At 51.4% G+C, this 18324-nt stretch overlaps 1 protein-coding gene across 1 annotated transcript in view; it reads right to left on the reverse strand.

Moving 5' to 3' along the window:
- Window positions 1-18324, reverse strand: part of CAMTA1 (calmodulin binding transcription activator 1) — a 723509-nt gene that overhangs the window by 351253 nt on the left and 353932 nt on the right. The gene's annotated exons all lie outside the window — the stretch shown is intronic.

Consider the following 18324-nt stretch of genomic DNA (forward strand, 5'->3'; position numbering starts at 1 on the left):
CAGTTCCCTGAGGTGCAAGGTTTGGTTATAGCTTGTGCTGTTCCTTCTTTTTTGATATAGGCATTAAGAGCTATAACTTTATAAGTTTTGGTCAATTATTTTTTAAAACAATTTTAAAACATGAGGGAGGATAGTTTATATTTACTGACATTTTTACCACTTTGCTTCTCATTCCTTTGTGTATATTGGAGTTTTTATCTACTGATGTTTTCCTTCTCCTGAGGAACTTCCTTTAACATTCTTGTAGAATAGAGCTGCTAGCAGTAAATTCTCTCAGCTTTTTTGTCTAAAAATATCTTTATTTCACCTTAATTTTTGAAGAATATGTTCAGTTGATACAGAATTTTAGGTTGAGTTTTTTCTTTCTACAATGAAAGATATTCCATTGTCTTCTAACCTGCAGTATTTATGATGAGATATCAGTTGTAGTTCCTACCTTTGTAATGTGTCTTTTTTTTTTTTTCTTTTCCTGCCAAATTAAAAGATTTCTTTTTTGTTGCTGGCTTTCAGTAATTTGATTATGATATTTCTTGGTGTTCTTTTATTTGTGTTTTTCCTGCTTCATGTTCAGGTTCATTGAGCTTGGATCTGTGATTTTATAGATTTCATGAAATTTGGAAAAGTCTTTGCCGTTATTTCTTCAAATATTTCTTACCCCCACCACACCCCACCCAACGCTCCAGGCTCTGGGCCTCCACTCAACATTATTTCACTGTTCGCTGAATCACTGTTGGTTTTATCCCATCCTTTCTTCTCTGGATGCTTCAGTTTGAGCAGTTTCTGTTGCTGTATCTTCAAGTTCACTCATCTTTTTTTCTAGTGTTTATTTTGCTTTTAAGCCCATTGTGATCATTAGACTCTAAGATGGCCCGTATGATATCAACCTCCTATCATTCATACCCTTGCGTAATCTCCACCTCTCTCTGGTGAGCATATTGGTGACGTGCTTCCGTAGCATACATCACAGGTGATGGAATATCATTCCAATGATTGGTTAAAAGAGATTATAACTTCTGTTTTGCTAGAAAATTCTCTTTATTGTATTTCTGGCTTATATACTTTGATGAAACAAGCTGCCACACTGGAAAGATCCATATGGCAAGGAACTGAAGGTGACTAATGGCTAAAAGCCAGCTAGAACTGAAACCCTTGGTACAACATCTGTCAAGAAACCAAATTCTTACAATCATCAAGAAAGTTTAGTAGTAGGCCCTCCTCAGCTGAGCCTTCAGAAGAAGCCTTGGCTCTGACTGACCTATTGGTTACAGCTTCAGGAAAGACCCTGAACCAGAGGACTCAGCAGAACCACTCCTGGATTCCTGACCCTCAGGAACTGTGAGGTGATAAGTGGGTATTGTTTTAAGCTGCTAAATTTGTGGTAATGTTTTACACATCAGTCAATAACTAATACCCTCATCTGGTAAAATTTTCACTTTAGTATTGTATTTTCCAATTATAAAAGTTGTATTTGGTTCTTTTTCTATCTTACAGTTCTCTTCTCACACTGTTCATCTTTTCCTTTAAGTCACAGAAGATATTTATAATAGCTGCTTAAAAATCCTTATCTTCTAATTCCGTATCTATGCTATGTTAGGTCCCATTTCTACTGTCTGATTTTTATCTTGGATATGGGCCATGTTTTCCCATTTCTTTATATGTTTAATAATATTTTATTGAATGTGGAGCATTGTGAATGATATATCATTGAGTGTGAATTCGTTGTCTTATTTTGAAGAATGTTGAATTTTATTTGTCAGGCACTTGCAGATCAGCTTGCTCACTTCTAGGTTTGCTTTTATGCTTTGCTTGGGGGGTGGGGGTGGGAGGAAGAGAAGTCTAGAGTATTCTTTACTCTAGGGAGAGTTTGGCCCTATTATTAAGGTGTGACCCTTCTGGGGACTCTACCAGATGATTCAGGTGTTTGATAACATCTCTTCACCCAGCCTAGTCCAAACTTGAACATCTCCCAGCTCTGTGTAAGTTCTGAGAATTTTTAGCTTCTAATTCCCAGGAGTTATTTTATCAACTGACCTCATGTAGTTTCACTTCATACATACTTAGTATTTAGCCAAAGACTCAAGGGGACCTCCTATGCAGGTTTCCGGACCTCTTTCTCTCCCTATCTCCCTTCTCTCCAGGACTCTGCTCTGTAAGTTCCAGTTGCCTTGGCCTCCCCAAACTCTATTCTCCATCTCCTCAACTCAGCTAGGCCACTGGGCTCTGCTTGATCGCCCCCATCTTCATGCTACTGGGAAAAGCCTCCAGCCAGAAAGCCAGAGCTCACCTTGTTTGTTTACTCCTCTCAGATATCACAGTCCTGCATGTCTGATGCTCCATGTCTGACAACAGTTGTTTCACATATTTTGTCCAGGGATCTAGTTGGTTTTAGGGGAACAATAAATTTGCTACCAGCTACTCTGTTGTTGCCATTAGAGGTCTCTGAGCATTTTTAGAGATGTGCAAGAGGGAGTGGGATTAGCACTTAGCTCCATCTTTTGGTTCTTAAGCTTTTTGCAGATACCCAGCTAGCTTATTCATGGAGAGGGGGTGTTGGAAACGGTACGAAGAAGGATCGGAAATGCTCCCACTGGCTGTGTCATTTCCTCAAATCCCAAACCTAAATTAGCAGCATTCATGACAACCAACCCCTTTGCCTTCTCAGCAAATAAGCTGTCAGTGTGAGACAAACACCCACCAAAGCCCCTCAGTCTACCACAGATTTGTTTATTCTGTGGGTCGCACCTGATTCCCTATGTACAAAGTGATGTGATCACAATTTATGCACGAAAACCCTTGTTCTGATGGTAGGTCTGGATATTTGAACTTGGAGGAGTCCCAGGAGTCCCTGTGAGTCTCAGGCATCTGGCATACTGCTAAACAGAGAACCTCTGGCCACAGAGGCCCTTCGTCCCCGCACAGAGGCACAATTTCCAGGGCACCTCCAACCTGGCTGATATTCAGAGTCAATCACCTGGGAAGCTTTTTTGAAACTGCAAATGCCCAGGTACCCAGATGATGCATCGGAACCTTGGTGGCCCACAGTGATTCTGCTGCACATCCAAGGATTGCTCTGCTGTATTTTATAAAGCCAAAGAGCACACAGACATGAAATTTGAAGACTTACGGAAATGCCAGTGCCCTGTAAGCCATCCAGAATCAGTCCTAGAGGGATACAAAAGTCACTGACTCCGCGAAGGGGAAAGACTGAGTTCTCTGTCAGCATTTGTAATAAAAAGGAACCTTGCAGAACATTCTGGCCAACTTCCCTTCCCCTCCCTCAGCCTTTCTACTTCATAGCTAAAGAAACCAACACCAGAGGGGATTAAGTGATATGCCCAGCATCACTGGGCTCAGGGCCATGTCACCCACCCAGAACTTTCCCTACTGCCTCCTAGACTCCTGCTAAAAATCTTGTCAGCAGCTTCGTCAGACGCTTAGAACAGGACCCAAAACCCTTACCACACCTGAGCCCCACGTGGCCTGGCTCCAGGCCCTCACTGCACTCTTGCCTCTCCACTCTGTCCCTGCTCTTCCGGCACACTTGTCCCTTTCTGTCAGCAGAAAACCAACGCGCCGCAGGCCGAGGAGAGCCATGTTGTCCATCCAGTCTGTTCAGAATGTCCTCCAGCTCTTCACAGCAGCGCCACTTCGTTCTTCGAGTCGCAGGCTGACCGTCCCTCAGTGAGGCCCTTCCAAACCTCCGCAGCCCAGCACCAGCCATCGTTCTCCACACAAATGGACCTGGCTTGTCACCCGCAGCGCTTGCCTTGGGGGTCCTGAGATGCTTGTTGCTCACCTGTGTGCTGCCAGACCCAGTTCCCAGCAAAGTACCTGGCTGGCAGCGGGCTTATTATAATGTTTCTTGGCTGAATGGGTGGATAGAAGAATTAAATAATTCATCAACAACCAATGAGTGACCAAAGCCACTTAGTGTCTAATATCCCAAGTGCTGTGAGGGCAAAGAGCTTCACAGGGACCCAGAAGAACTGGTGGCTGGAGGACAGACCCTGTGATCCTCGGGTGAACCCAGGCTATGCCAGTGGCTAACCGCCTGGTGACCCTGCAGCCATAAGCCCCACCAGTGATGCTGGCCACAGGTTCTATCCTGAACACACTGATGCTGAAAGTCCAGATGCGCGGGCACTTGGCAGAGCCCAGGTTTCCCACACGTGAAATTGGGCCCAGCGTCCCCCCGCCAGCAGGCGCGCCTCCCTCTGCAGCCTGCCGCGGGGCAGTCCGTGTCTCCTGCCATTCCGATGGGTCTGCAGAAGCGAAGGGGGAGACTTTCAGACTCACCAGTGTCCACTCTGAAATACCCTGAGAGGTGGGCTCCTCCCCCCACGGGCAATGACTTTAAGCAGAAGCACCAACCAAGCGTCTTTGAAGAACCAGAGCCAAATTCCCTACCATCACGTGGTTCTCCCACGGGCCCTTCGAGTCCCCAAGCATACCGCCCAACAACACCCGCGTCCCGTGGCCTTGGTTGCATCCCAGCCTTCGATGCAGAGGCCGACGGATGCAGGGCCAGTAGAAGAATTAGAATCAGTAGTTGAAAAATGGGTGCTCTTAAAAGTAACCCAGGCCTCCAGCCTTGTGGTTAGCATGGTGTAGCCCAAGCACGATCCAGTACAATAAAAGCCACATTTTAAATTTCCCAGTAGTAACGGTTAAGAGGTAAAAAGAAACTGGTGAAACTAATTTTAATATATTCTATTTAGCCAATATATTTAAAATGTCATTTCAACAAGTAATCAATAAAAGTACCAAGGGGTTCTTTATCACGGCTACTTTTCATACTAAGTCTCGGACAAGTAGTGTGTCTTCTACACCGTGGGCAGTGACGCATGGTTTGGACAGCGCAGGAGTCCAGCTGCTCAGAGGTGTCATGTCAGCACCAAACCCAAGCTGCCCAAGGACTTCTGAGGCAGAGAGGACAGAAAGGAGGCTTGGAATCCCTGCTCCCTGGTCCCTGTGGCTGGTGGAGCGGCGGGCAAAGCTGGCAAAGGAAGCCGGGGCTGCTGCTCAGGGTCGTCTCTGGAGACTCGCACTAATTCACTTGCACTTATTTGGCTTTTTATAAACAACAGCCACACAATGCATTCCGTTCGGCATGAGGGAAGGGAATCCCAAAGGAATCTGTCACGCAGCCCTCTTTCTGAAGATAAATAAAAAGGGGACTGTGCAAGGAAAGGAAATGACACTGGACCAAAATCTAAGATTTCGTTTTTCCCTTTTAGATCCATAAGCCAAAATATTGTTAAGTCTTTTTATAAACAAAGATAATGAGTTGTATAATTTATGTAAATTAATTATGCTGTTGCATTTTCTGGAAGTAACATAAACTGCATTATTTATTTGATGTGCCTTTTGGAATAAAAATAATTATAATTGGATATTATACCTAACAGGTTTCTCCCATTGTTTTCTTATTTGCGTTTGTGATTTTGAGTATAAACAGAGACTCACTGAACGCACCACGGGCGTGGCTCTCCTTTTGCACCTGTGAGAGTGACAGTGCCTTCAGTCGGGCTGGGGCCCTTGACCACAGCTCTGTGCCAGAAGGAAATGCATGCGCCCTGTGCCACGGGCCTCGCTCAGTCAGCAGGTCGTGGTGGTTTCAACTGTATGGGCTACTCGTTAATCGGCAGCCCATGGGAGACACCCAATGTCATTTTCACTCCCTAACGTCTTCCCAGCTTCACTTCTCACAGAATGATGTGGGACCAGCAGCACCAGCACGGCTCCTTACTTAGGCCACACCCAGCCAACTGCGTCCGAACGACCAGCCCCTCCCCGCACCCCTCCTGCTGGGGACAGAGCTGCACACCGGAAGGTCCAGGGCTGGGTCCCCCAAGTCCGTCTGTTCCCAGTTCACAGCATCAACCTACCTTTCCCCTCACATCTAGCACATATTAAAATGAACAATACATAATTACACATTGTAATTCCTAATACTATCATATTAAGAGTATTAAAAATGCAAGAAAGGATAATTAAGCAAACTAAATTAAACAAGGATCTTGAAATACACAACCTTGGAAATACTTTTGCTACCTAAACGCCCACTGACCTGTTAGCCACGGTCTTTTCTGACCAAACCCCACCCTTTGCTACCTTTTTCTGACATGCAAAGCACACAATATGGTCAATTAACAAATGTAAATAGCTCTGATTCATAACTTTGTTTATGCAGCAAAAGACCGGCCTGAGGTGATGGAGGGAACAGCTATGGAAAATGCATTGATCTTTGGGGGAACCATCTTGTTTGTGAGCAGAGGTGGGGGCCCACTCTCCCCACCGCAAGGAATGAAGCCCATTCATTCAATAGCAGGGGTGAGGAAAAACAAAGCAAAAGTACCTTAGACCAAAAGGAATGGAGGGTAATTAACTGAATTTATTTCATCTCATCTCCCTTAATCATGTAAAAACAAAACCCAAAAGTGTTCTACATTCTGGTTTGTGTCCAACACAATGTGCAAACTAATTGAGTGTAAAAAGCGTTGCTTTGCATTATATCAGTTAAAGTAAGTGTAACAATTGCTCTTCCTACCCCCAAGCTCTGTTTCATTTCTGTTTTTGTTATAATTCAGTCCATTCACAATATGTCATTGCAAACACTATTTGCAAAAGAAAGGATAAAAAAACAGATTCTTTATTTCTTGGCGCATTTATTTTCATTTCCCCTCCTCAAGCTCTCCACATTTATACTGCGCTTCCATCTGGAGGGCTTAGAAAAGTTATAGACGAAGTTACTAGACATAATGAGGCACACTCATCTGGTATTTAGCCTGAGAATTTTATTGCCAGGTGTTGTGAAAGGAAAAAAAAAACAACAGCCAAAATACTGTGCTGTGTCTCGTTTCCAAACATTTCATATAGTTGTCTGAAAGTGTTCATCAATTTGGAGGGGAAGCGGCTTCAATGAGGTTCACTTAACCGCCTCCCAGGACAAGGCAGCTGTGCGGCCCCTCTGCACCCGCCCCGAGCCAGTGTCCCTCGGAGCACCCTGGCAGGGCAGCCCCGCGCAGGCCCAGGGAGGCCCCGTCCCCAGCAGACCCTGGGGGCTCTGATGGGCCTGCTGCCCACAGCTCGCTCAGTCGTGTAGGAGACGTAAACTGCTGTGCTTGGTGCTGCTGAGACTGAAGCCGAGAAAGCCAACCAGGATGTGAGAGAGTTGTCCCGGCTGCTGTCCCCTTTAGGGAGCCTGGGGAGTTCAGCGCACCAGGGGAATGAATTTGGTGAGAACAACACCCACACGCAGCCCACTGGAGAGACAGAGTCGGAGGGAGCTGCATTCTGCCCACCCTTCAGTTGGGCTGTCATTTAGACTATCAAGGATTTCACAGCCATTAAACAATTAAAGGTCAGCAGCAACACACTTCCTCCCGCACTGATTGGTCCCACGGAGCACCGAGCACATTCTGTTTGTGAGAAGTAACTGCTGCGCAGTTCAGTGTGGAGTCTTTGGGGAAACTGAACTTCATATGGCATTATACTGACAATTAGGTCTAATTCCACGTATAGAAGCACACAAGAAGTGAGGGCTTTAAGTAAAATACCATTTCAGGCTGTCCACCATGGAAAGGGGTTAAGCATGCGTCTCGGCTGTGCTGCGCGTGGGCCAGGAAGGCATCTTGGGGTTTCCCAAGCTGGTTTCCCACAGCCGCACAGAGAAAAGGTTACAGCGTTTAACCATTTGTGTGCTGTGTCAGAAATAACAGGAAGTCAAAGAGTATTTCAAACTTGAGCTTTCAGACAACGTTGATACCTTCAAAACATCCCCAGAAGGCATTCACACTTGTCATCCTCACTCATCGTCACCTGGCAGCTCCTCTGCACTGCCTGTCCTCAGGTGGCTGGCTAGACAGCCACACCTGCTAAGCCTTCCTGGCTCCGTGTCGCCTGAGAATGGGCAGAGCCCCACAGCACTCCCGCCTGAGGTCCTCGAGCAGGTGCAACCGCCAGGTAAGCCTGGCTGCCTGCCGACGTCTGCACGGCTGGGTGCAGGGCCGCAGGTGGATCTGGCGCGAGCTGACCACACTTCCCCCCATGTGCTCAGATCCAAGCCTCACTCGTGGCCTCCCCGGGGCTTAACACAAATCTCTGGAAATTTCAAGCAAACGAGACACTCTCGTGGTCTCCACCAGCATCTTAGGTGCTGCCATATGAGATCTCAGCAGAGACTTCAGCATGAAAAATCACAGACAGGAAAACAAAGGCATGGGGATCAAAGGGCCGTGAACGCTGGACCCTGACCGAGGGGCAGAAGCAGGCCGCCCAGGAGAAGTGGATGTGAGGAGCCAACGGGCGGGGAAACACAGCCACTTGCTTGGAATTTATGTTTCCGTGAGTGAAACACTGGGATCCTCGTCTGGAGAAGCAATCATTGACACACGTGTTCCCTCAAGGAAGGCTTCTCAAGAGGCCCATTCCAGACCGAATAATAATCCATATTCTTCCCCCGAAATGGCAAACCCAGCCTTTGATTTCGTTGTCGCCACAGACACGTGAATCATTAAGCTGCAAACCAGCAGAGGTTCAGTTTATCACACGCCGCCTACAATATTTAATGAAATAAATTCCAAATAATCAATTCGCGAGGAGTCAACATCTCTCACACTTTTGTAATAAATGCCTCCTTCTTGCGTCCGTCATAAAGCTGCTTGTAAACGGTGGCAGCCAAGATGGAAGAGCAAGACCGGGGTTTTCTCGTGGTGTCATGCAGATACTTAAATGTGGACAAACAGTGCGCGCACCCTCCCTGCAGCCTCCACTTAGGGGACACTGTCGCTAAACACGCCCAGGCTCCTCCCAAAGCACTGCCAGCCGAGGGGTGCAGGCAGCTCTCTCCCACAGTGCCCTGACCCTTTAACTCATCTGTGGCCCTGCCGTCCCTGGACGAGGGAGCTTGGCGCGCCTCCGCGGGACTCGCCCTAGCCTCTCTGCAGAGCCTTGGGCACACGTGAGGAACATGACACTTCCCAACCCGGCTTCCAAATTGCCCTTTGCAAATGACTTTGCCCCCATCTTCAGGCTAAGAACAGAGAAGCCTATGCCCCATGGACATGTTGTCACTAAAAGCAAAGAGAAAGAAGGGACCCTGACTCTCCCAGGACAGCATGACCCACAGTATTGCCTGATGTGACTGTTGGCATGCCGTGAATAAAAGCGTTAATTTGTTGCAGAGTTAGAAGCCAAGTATGAACACTGTCAGGCTGCAAACACAAGTTCTAGGACATAACAGCACTCAGATTTAAGTCCTTAAAAGGTTTGTGGCAAGGCTTGATCGTCCCCCACCTCTCTCACCAGCTCCCATAGTAAGTACACTGCTCCTTCTAGAGTCTGCTGCCATAATCCAGAACAGGGGTCAGCAAGTATCATCTACGGTCTAAATCTGGCCCTCAGCTTGTCTTTGTAAATAAAGTTTTATTGGAACACAGTCACACCCATTGCTTAAATATCATCTATGGCAACTACTATGGTGGTTGAGACAGACACTGTCTGGCCATCAAAACTGAAACTATGTACTGTCGAGCCTTTTACAGAAGAAGTTCATCATTTCGTCCATCCATTCAAAAAAAGTTTCCTGGGCTCCAAATGTGTACGAGATACCACGCTGAGCCCTGGGCTACGGCAGCGGACAGCGAGGGCCCTGCTAAGTGGAGCTACGCAGTGCAGGAGCAGGGTGCTTCCCCCGAGAAGACGGGGCCCAGGAGCTGTCTCGTCACAGCCAGCGGGGACGCTCTGCTTCCAGAGCCCAGCTATCCTCTCCTTTGTAGCCAAGGGCAGGACGAGGAGTGGTAGCTGGATTTTTTTTTTTTAAGTGCTGTGAGTGAAATAATGGACATCAGACCAACTTGTGAAATTTTCCTTTGGACCTTTTCTAAGATTAAATGAAAATGAACCCCACCTGCCTAGGGCTGAGCCAGCAAGAGAGGACCCTGGGTGGCGTGTATCAACCCTTTGTGAATGGCTATGCCTGTGAATCACGGGGCACCGCCCTGAAAGGAGACCCGGCCACAGCAGATCCAGGTGGGGCCCGGGGGCCCGCCTTTCTAACAGGCTCGCGAGTGAGGCTGACACTCTGATCGATGCACCACACTGTGGGGAGCGCGTAGCCACAGGGGCACAGGTTTTGTGTGCATTCTGAGGATTTTGCAACAGGAAGTTAAGGCATGCCCTGAAGGGCACACAGCATTATGAGGTATTGGAATTAAGAAATACAAAGAGAAATGGAAGGCCATTCCGCGTGTCCAGAAGACAACCTCTGGAGCCAGAGAGGCGCTCTTCCATGAGACCCCCACTTTCTACCTACAGGGCCAGCCTCACGTCCAGGCAGGGCCAGCACAGAGCCACGCAGCGGCCAGGCCCCCGCAGCGAGAGCCCATCAGAGCAGCCTCCAGCCTCCCGCCTCCCACCCGGCAGCTGTGTGAAGAGCTGCGGCCTTCTTTCATCTGCGAAGTACGGAGTTGAGCCTCTCTGCCAGCCTCTGCTGGGAGCACAAAAGCTCTTCACTGTGCCTGCTTTCGCATCTTTTTGGCTGGCCTGCGGGAAGCAGACAGAGCACGGTGGACCTGGTTAGTTTGCAAAACATATCCCTTCCCTGTGCCGGTGACTCATTAATGTCAATTAAAGGGGCTTCGGAGTGACTCTTCTAGGACAAGCCTGGAGCCCCGTGCCCTCTGCACATGGACTGCCCCTGCAAGGAGACCGCCGCAGCGCCCACGACAGGAGAAAATTTCCCCGGCGCTATTAGGGAATTGAAAGATGTGAAGAAGATCAATAATTTACTATTCAGTCAAGTGAAGGCCAGAGATACTCTTTACCCAACGCAGACAACCGTATCTGGTCATTGACCGAGGGGGTGGAATATAGATCATGTTTTGAAAGGCATCCCCAGCTGCCGACACGGCTGTCCGCTATGCTCACGGAATCCAGGCTGCGTCCTGGATAACATCAAACCTTGCATCTGCTGCACGCTGGTGCCCAAACAGAGAAAGGCCCCGGGTAAATTCTGACAGGGCTGGTCCAGGGCCCCCACTGTAAGTGAACACGCTAAAATCCCCAATCGTGTCCTCGTGGGCTCAGCGGCAATGACGCAGAGGGGCTGTTGTGATAATAATTAAATACAAGTTCAGCATACCAAGTTGACAGTCTGCTGCTCTACCTTCGACACGGAGATTCTAGCTCAATAAAGCGCAAATTGAGTTTTAAAAAGGAAATTGAGAAATATTTCACATATTGTAATCTACCAGGAATAGAAGGAAGGCAGAAACTACAAACGCATTTCCTTCGCAGCCTCCCCGGCACAGCTTTCACTCGCATGCGGCTCTTCCGTTCTCAGGGCGGCAGCCGCCAAAGCTGCAGAACAGGGGCTCCCCGCAGTCCCAGCACTTTGGGATTTGAGAGGCCGCCGGGACCCACTTGTCAGAGAGCAGGAGGCCCCCAGGCCTGGCAGTGCTGGGGCTCTCTAGCACACTGCCAGGGCACCCCTCCTCAGCAGTGGCCAGCGTGCCCCCTCCGTGTGTGGCCCCTGCGTCAATCCGGTGTCTGGAGGCAGCCCAGCTCACTTCCTCAGGTCTCCAGTGAGGCCGATACCCAAGCAGCCGACTGTCTGCAAAGACTCCCAGGCAACTGCTCCAGCGGCCGGAGGGCTGCCAGAGGAAAACACAGGGTGCCAGCTAATTGTGGGTTTCAGACAAAGAACAGATACTATTTTAGTGTAAGTATGCCCCAAACACTGCATGTGACAGACACACTGTACTGAAAAATCATTTTCTGTTTATCTGAAATTCAAATGTAACTGGCATCCTGTCTCACATGTACGTGCATGCCTGTGTGCATGCACTAAATCTGACAACTCTACCTAGGGCCAGTGAGCACACAGCCCTCAACCCCAAAGGGAGCGGGTCCTGGAAGCCGAGAGCTGCAGCTCCGGGATGGTTCACAGCAGAAGATGAACACAACATGTTGCCCGGAGTGCAGGGCGACATGGGAATAGCAGAGGCTCCCAAAAGACTTGGATGAGCCCAGGGCTCAGGGGGGCCCGGCCCTGCAGGCAGGTGTTCAGAGTGCTGGACTACGGACTCCCCCCCGACTGAGAGCGCAGCAAGGGGCCGCCCCACCTTCCCCTTGGTGGCTGAGGGAGCGCGTTCCTGGGCTGGAGGAGCAGCATGGTATGGGCTCTTCCCCTCTGACTGGCTGGAGCTATCAGAAAGGGTGGTCTGGTGACGGGAAGGGGCCGATCACTCCTCCTAAAGACCTTCCTTGCTTCCAGTCTCACGTGAGACCTGTGCACCAGTGCACAGTGCTGTACTTAAGCACTTCACTCCCAGAACTCCCCGCTCTAAGGACACAGCTTCTGGGATCAAGGTGTTTGGTAGCCACCGTGGCAGGGTGACGAGGAAACCGGAAACCTGGAATCAGGCACTGGAAATCTGGGTGGGATCCCCACTAACTGGCTAGATATTGCCAGATACGCTTTTGACCCTCCTGGAAATTAATTATATCTTCTGCAAGAACAAGGACACTGACAGTCCCTCCCTAGTACAGATGTTGCCAATTGCTGAATGAGATGGTGCATATGAAGCGATAGATGGACCCAGGGCCAGGGACTCAGGAGGTGCTCAGTGAGTGACACCGTCATCATCGTTGCTGTCGCCACCTGGCCGTGGTCAGGGAAACGGGGCCTTAAGGAGGAGAAGCAAAACCACCACCTGGCTGGGCCTCCGTGAGCCGAGCAGCACCAACCAGGGGGCCCCTACTGCCACCGCAGAATGCAGCCAGCCTAACGCGGTTTATTAGTTAAAATTTTACTTCTATGAATTGGGTAGGAACGTGTCACCAGGGATGCCAAGTAATTAGAAATTAAGGAAAGACTATGCATTTGAGCTCCTGAATTGATTCTACCCAAGCACATCCAGGCAACAGGAAATTAAGCTTTAACGTGTTAGCGTACCAGCGGAACGCTGCACAAAAATTCAGATGATTAAAATTCAGAGGAGTGCTGGGAGTCCCCCCGAGGCGCCGCTGCAAGGGCGGGCCCTCTCCACCGGAGCCAGTCATGAGGCTGGGACCCCACGGTCACCAGCACTTGGCGCCAAGCAGGAGAGGCAGCGGGACTGGAAATTGAGGACCTGGGTGTGAGTCCCAGACATGAGACCATGGCTGGATCACAGGGTCAGAGAGGCGCCTGCAAGGGCTTGGTCAGCCTTGCCCCTCAGAGCAGTTCCCATGGCGACCTACCCCGACCTGTGCCCCAGGAACACCGTTATTATGAACTCCAGAACCTGTACAGTAGCAACTGCTGTGTCCTGTTGAAACAATCAGCTTTATGTTTCTGTGAGTTTTTCACGCATGATTCTGTCTCACTTGCCTCTCAATTCTGTGCTTAACAGGTCATCTAGAGCCTAGAAACTTGGCTTTCTAGCACCTGGAAAATACCAGCTCCGCAGTGGGCGCACATCGAAATGGACAGAGCTAATACGAAGTCAAGGAGAACACTTCCTTAACAAGGGTGTCGACGGTGTGGTGGGCACTTGCAGGGCAGGGATCGTGACTCTGGCTGCCGAAGACCCGGGAGGGGACCCTGGGTGGCGCCAAGGTCTCAAGGCCAACACGGACTCAGGCAGACATGGGAAATAAGAGACTCTGAACAAGGACTGCTGACGTACGAACCGGCTGGCGGACGCGTGCCGACTCTGAAGGGAATGGCGTGAAATAACATGTCCACAGACCAAAGCCGCTCAGGGAGTCATGAAAAGCAAAACCATGTCTTCTATTTAAAACCCACGGTGGCAGCACGCAGGCTCACTGGCCTCTCTGGGGACCTCCGCTGTTGAGCCGCTCCATCAGCCAACTTCCTCCTTGTCTGTTCACTACTCTTTCCCAAACTTGACTCGGGCGCCACGCGTGTGATGGCTGGCTATTTTAAATATTTTTCTATCAGCTGCAAGCAAGGTACCTATTTATCTCGTGGCTGCAAGCAGAGCTGAACCGATCTGGCATCGCCACGAGGCAGTTATTTCATGCCCTGTTAATTCCTAATGCGGTAACTACAATATCATCCCTACTTTTAAAAGAGGTGCTTTTTTTTTTTTCCTTTTTAATATGTGGCCTAAGTGTCCAAATAAAGAACATCAGTCCTAATGAGGCTGAATCCAAAAACATAACCTTGTTACGGCTGCTACGGCGCCCACGGTGGGCTCGGAGCTCCCAGGCAGTCATGTCAGCAAAACCAAATGCTCTTCACTGCTGAGAAGTCCAGTCGGAGAGGACGGCCCGCGCTTCTGCCAGGCAGATGGTGCAGGCCGGGGGTTCCTGTCCGCTGCAGAGCGGGCTCGGTGGGGAAGGATGTCTTTGTGCAACCACAATTGAGCCAACAGCCTCTGCAGTGACCACCTATGGTTCCAAAGGCAGGACACCCAGCTAAGCTCGCCCCACAATCAGAACAGAGGAAGCCCTGTCCCCGCGAGGTGAACATCTGGTCTGATGGGGTTGGAAAGTACTGACACCACGCGCTCCTGGCACCTGCTGCTTTAAATTGTGCTGCCTGTTTTACAGAGGCCTCTGTCACTGCCCAGGGCGACTTCCCATGCAGGCCCTGTTGCTGCCGAGCTCCAATCCCTGCCTGGTCCTGTGTTTATGCCACCTCCCAAGGCTGGGTCGGCCTAGGGCCCCCTCCTAAGTGCTTGCTCCACACAGGGCCTCGCGATTCTCCATCCCAGCCCGTGTTACAGTTGCATGCTTGACCTTTTGTTATCCCCCCCAGCCCCGCCCAAGATCAGGAGTTCTCAGCATCACTGTGTCCTCAGCACCTGTCCCAACCCAGGTGGACAGCTGGCTGATGGATGAAGGGGACGTGCTGACTGGACCTGAAAAACGACAAATTCCGCCTGAGGGCCAGGAGCAACTGGTGCTAGGGACGAGCTCATGCTGCGTGCCAGGCACACTGACTCAGGCCCAGCTCCAGGCTGGCTTGTGGTGGGGAGTAGGGGAGAGGCACCCTGTCTGAGGCTCAACCTCTCATCTGTGAAACGGGCGCAACAAGTGCTCTGCATGGACACTCTGATGAGGGTTAAAGGAGACAGCGCACCTGGAATGCAGGAGACCGGCAGCTGGCGGCTGCTGCTGCACCTAGCGCACGGCTCCTCTCTGTAGTGGGAGCCCGGCAGCGAAGCAGCCGGGAGGCAGGTGGCCGGCAGCTGGCCTGGGCTCTGACACACCCGCACTCCCTTGGGGGAGGTGCAAGGACAGCCCGCACACTTCTGGAGCCAGAGAACGCACTGTGAGCGTGAAGAGGCCCTTCCAGCTTGGCCCCAAGAGCAATACCCCCTCCGCTGGCTGCACGCAGCTCATCGGACCCCTGGAGCGGCAATCCAGGAGGCAAGGGGACACTTCAGGGGCGCCCTCTGCTCTCAAGGGATCCCTCATCAGCCCCCCCGACAAGCAGGCATGGGTCTGTGCTTGGGACAGGACCGACCCCAGGCCTGATGAGGTTTCCGTTCCTGAGATGCTGACAGTGCAGCGCCCTCCTGTCCCTCCCTGCCAACCTTTGTCATCCCTGAATCCTTATCGAGCTAGCGTCGCCTCGGTGCACAGACAAGACAACTCATCACGGACCTAGCGGCTCGTCAGCTTCAAATGCCTGCCCCGTCCTGTGCCTGCCTGAGAAAATCAATGTGCCTTTGAGGTGCCTGTGTACCAGGGCCCAGCCTCAGAGAACAAAAGAAGCTAGACTGCTGAGCAGTTCCGCCGACAGGCTGGAAGTTTTCCTGGCCTGAGGGAAGACTTACTGCAAGCGATGTGTTAAATGGTACATCCAAATATCTCTATCTGTCCTTGAACTGAGGGAGCCAGCTCTGGCGGCAGGAAAACCACAGCTCCGGGGCCCCGCGCAGGGTGGTCTGCCTCCCCCAGCCGTGGCGGTAGCTGGCTGGCACGGTGCCTGGGGTGAAGTGGGTGCAGAGCCAGCGGAACTGCCTGATTGAATCCACAGGAGAAAGCAGGGTCCAAACCAGACAGCCCCTCCTCCTGCGATATACAAGCCCCGTGTATATCCACAGGGCAGAGTCCTGGGAGGAAAGGACCACCTGCCACTGTCCCCCCCAAGACCTCGGGGCCACCCAGCCACCGGCCTGATCGGAGCACCTGTAGGGGAGGCGCCAGGGAGACACGCGGCCACTCCTGCCAGTGAAGTCTTTCTTTGGGGCTGTTTACACGCCATGCCCACAGCAGACAGGCCACAGCGAGGGACCGCCCATGGTACGAGAACGTGCACATCCAGAAATAATGAAGGGAACCCAAATTCGAACTGAGTGGGCTCCCAGAGCTCATCCATCAGTGTGTGACAGGCTGGGGGGCAAGTGGCACTTCTGAGGGCTGGTGGACAGGTCATTAGCACAGCCACTAGGAGCAATTTGGCCGTGTCTAGGAAGGCTGAGACCACTCAGCCCTCACACACGGCAATTCCAGGCCCGGTTACACAGACACACAAACAGACATGAAGCACTGTGATGTTGAAAAACGGAAAAGGACCTAAAAGTCCGCCCACTCGACAGTGGCTCGGTGCTTCTACAGTGGAATACGACAGAGCAGTTAAAAGGGACGTGGGGATCTGAGTGTCAACACAGACGTGGCTCGGACCACAACGCTGAGGGAAAAACAAACTAGGGAAGGCTATGTAAGTCACACACACAGTCCCACCGGACTTTGGGAGCTTAGCTGGCAATCCCCTCGACCCAGGAAGCCTCCCTGGCCGCCTGGGCCCACTCTGAACTCCCAGTGCTCTCGTCCCGAAAGCTCGGGCTCTGCGCTCCTCAGCACTGTTGTGACTCCAAGGTAGAGACAAGCTGTCTCCTCAGTTTAACTCTGGCCCCCGTTTCTCTGCAGCCGCCGCGAGGCCCTGCGCAGAGCGGGAACCCATCAGTGCTTGCCGGAGGCCCGGGCGGGACAGCTCCCTGAGGCCTGCAGGAGAGGACACCACACTGTGCCCTCACCTGAGGGACCTCTGTCTCCCAGGACCTGAGGGCACACCTCCGTGCTGCTGGCCAAGGCGTGTCCAAGCCCACCTGCCATTACTACCGCCACTGACTCTCGTACCCAGGAAGTCTCAGAAACCCCTCACGGTTCTGCGCAGCCCCTCCTCTGTGTTCTGAGGGTCCAGATGGCCCCCACCCACGTGCCTGCATGTCAGACCTCAAGTGTGGGAGCCACAATAACTCCAAACACAAACATGGCCCCAAAATAACGGTAAACCATTCCAACCCCATCCAGGGCCACTCCTCATGTACAGCACGGGGAAGAAATGAACACAGGCTTTCTCCCTCCTGGGCGCCGCACCGCTGCTGAGGGAGAACCCCATCCCACTGTTACTTACAGCCAGTTCTGGTTCCTGTGCCACTGAGGGGAAGTATACCGAGGTGCGCGGGGCTGGGGCTGTGAGTTCCTGCAGACCCTGCTCCTCCCGGGGGCGCCCTCATTCCTGGGCCCCTCGCCCCTCCTCCACCTTTTCCTCCACTGAGATGAGCACAAAGCCGCACCCCCTCAGGCCCTGGGTAACAAAGGCAAATACTCTGTGTGCACTGTCTCGGCAGGCCCCAGAGCTGGTCCAGACCAGCATGTTCGGTGCAGTCTGCATGTTGACATTTCTCGCAGTTGCTTAAACTGCGCTAAGCAAACAGTGAATGCAGGGGAACATAGGGGACGGGGATTTCTCGTATCAGGGCTTCTCTTTGTTCATCATCATAAAGCATTGTTATTGGGTGTTTAAAAAAACCACACAAAACATAAAACAAAGTTATCTCTCTCTGTGGGGCAGTACAATAAAATCCATTGGATGCTATTTTTAACACGCAGAGAAGTACATGATTAATACAGCAAAGCTCATGATGACAAGTACGTCACAAAGAACGTCAGCATGGGGGGGGGCGGCCGAGCCCGCGTGGGCAGATGGTCCTGGCGGTCCATCCTCGTGCCCTAGCGGACTCCCGCAGCCCTTTCCGTGACCACTCTGAATGACCAGGTCGATCGCAAGCCAGCTTCTCAGCTCCTGGCTGAAGACAGCACCTGCTGCATCTTCCCTGTAAAGGGAAGACTCCTTACAAGGACCCACAAGACTCAGGGAAGCGGGTGCTCGCAGCCGAGCAGTCTGCGAGTGCGCAACGGGCCCAACCCTTTCCCCTGGCGCTGTGGCACCTGGCTTGGGCCCTTGAACCCCAGAAGGAGGAACCAGGGGACGTGTCCATGGCTGCCCAGGAGAGCACCTGTGCAGTCAGAATGGCAGCAGGGAAACAGGACTGTGCCCCATCTTCCCCGGGACCCAGA

The sequence above is a fragment of the Pteronotus mesoamericanus genome, unplaced genomic scaffold, assembly GCF_021234165.1.
Source record: "Pteronotus mesoamericanus isolate MK-2021 breed Mesoamerican mustached bat unplaced genomic scaffold, CSHL_Meso_final contig_557, whole genome shotgun sequence".
Lineage (NCBI taxonomy): Eukaryota > Metazoa > Chordata > Mammalia > Chiroptera > Mormoopidae > Pteronotus > Pteronotus mesoamericanus.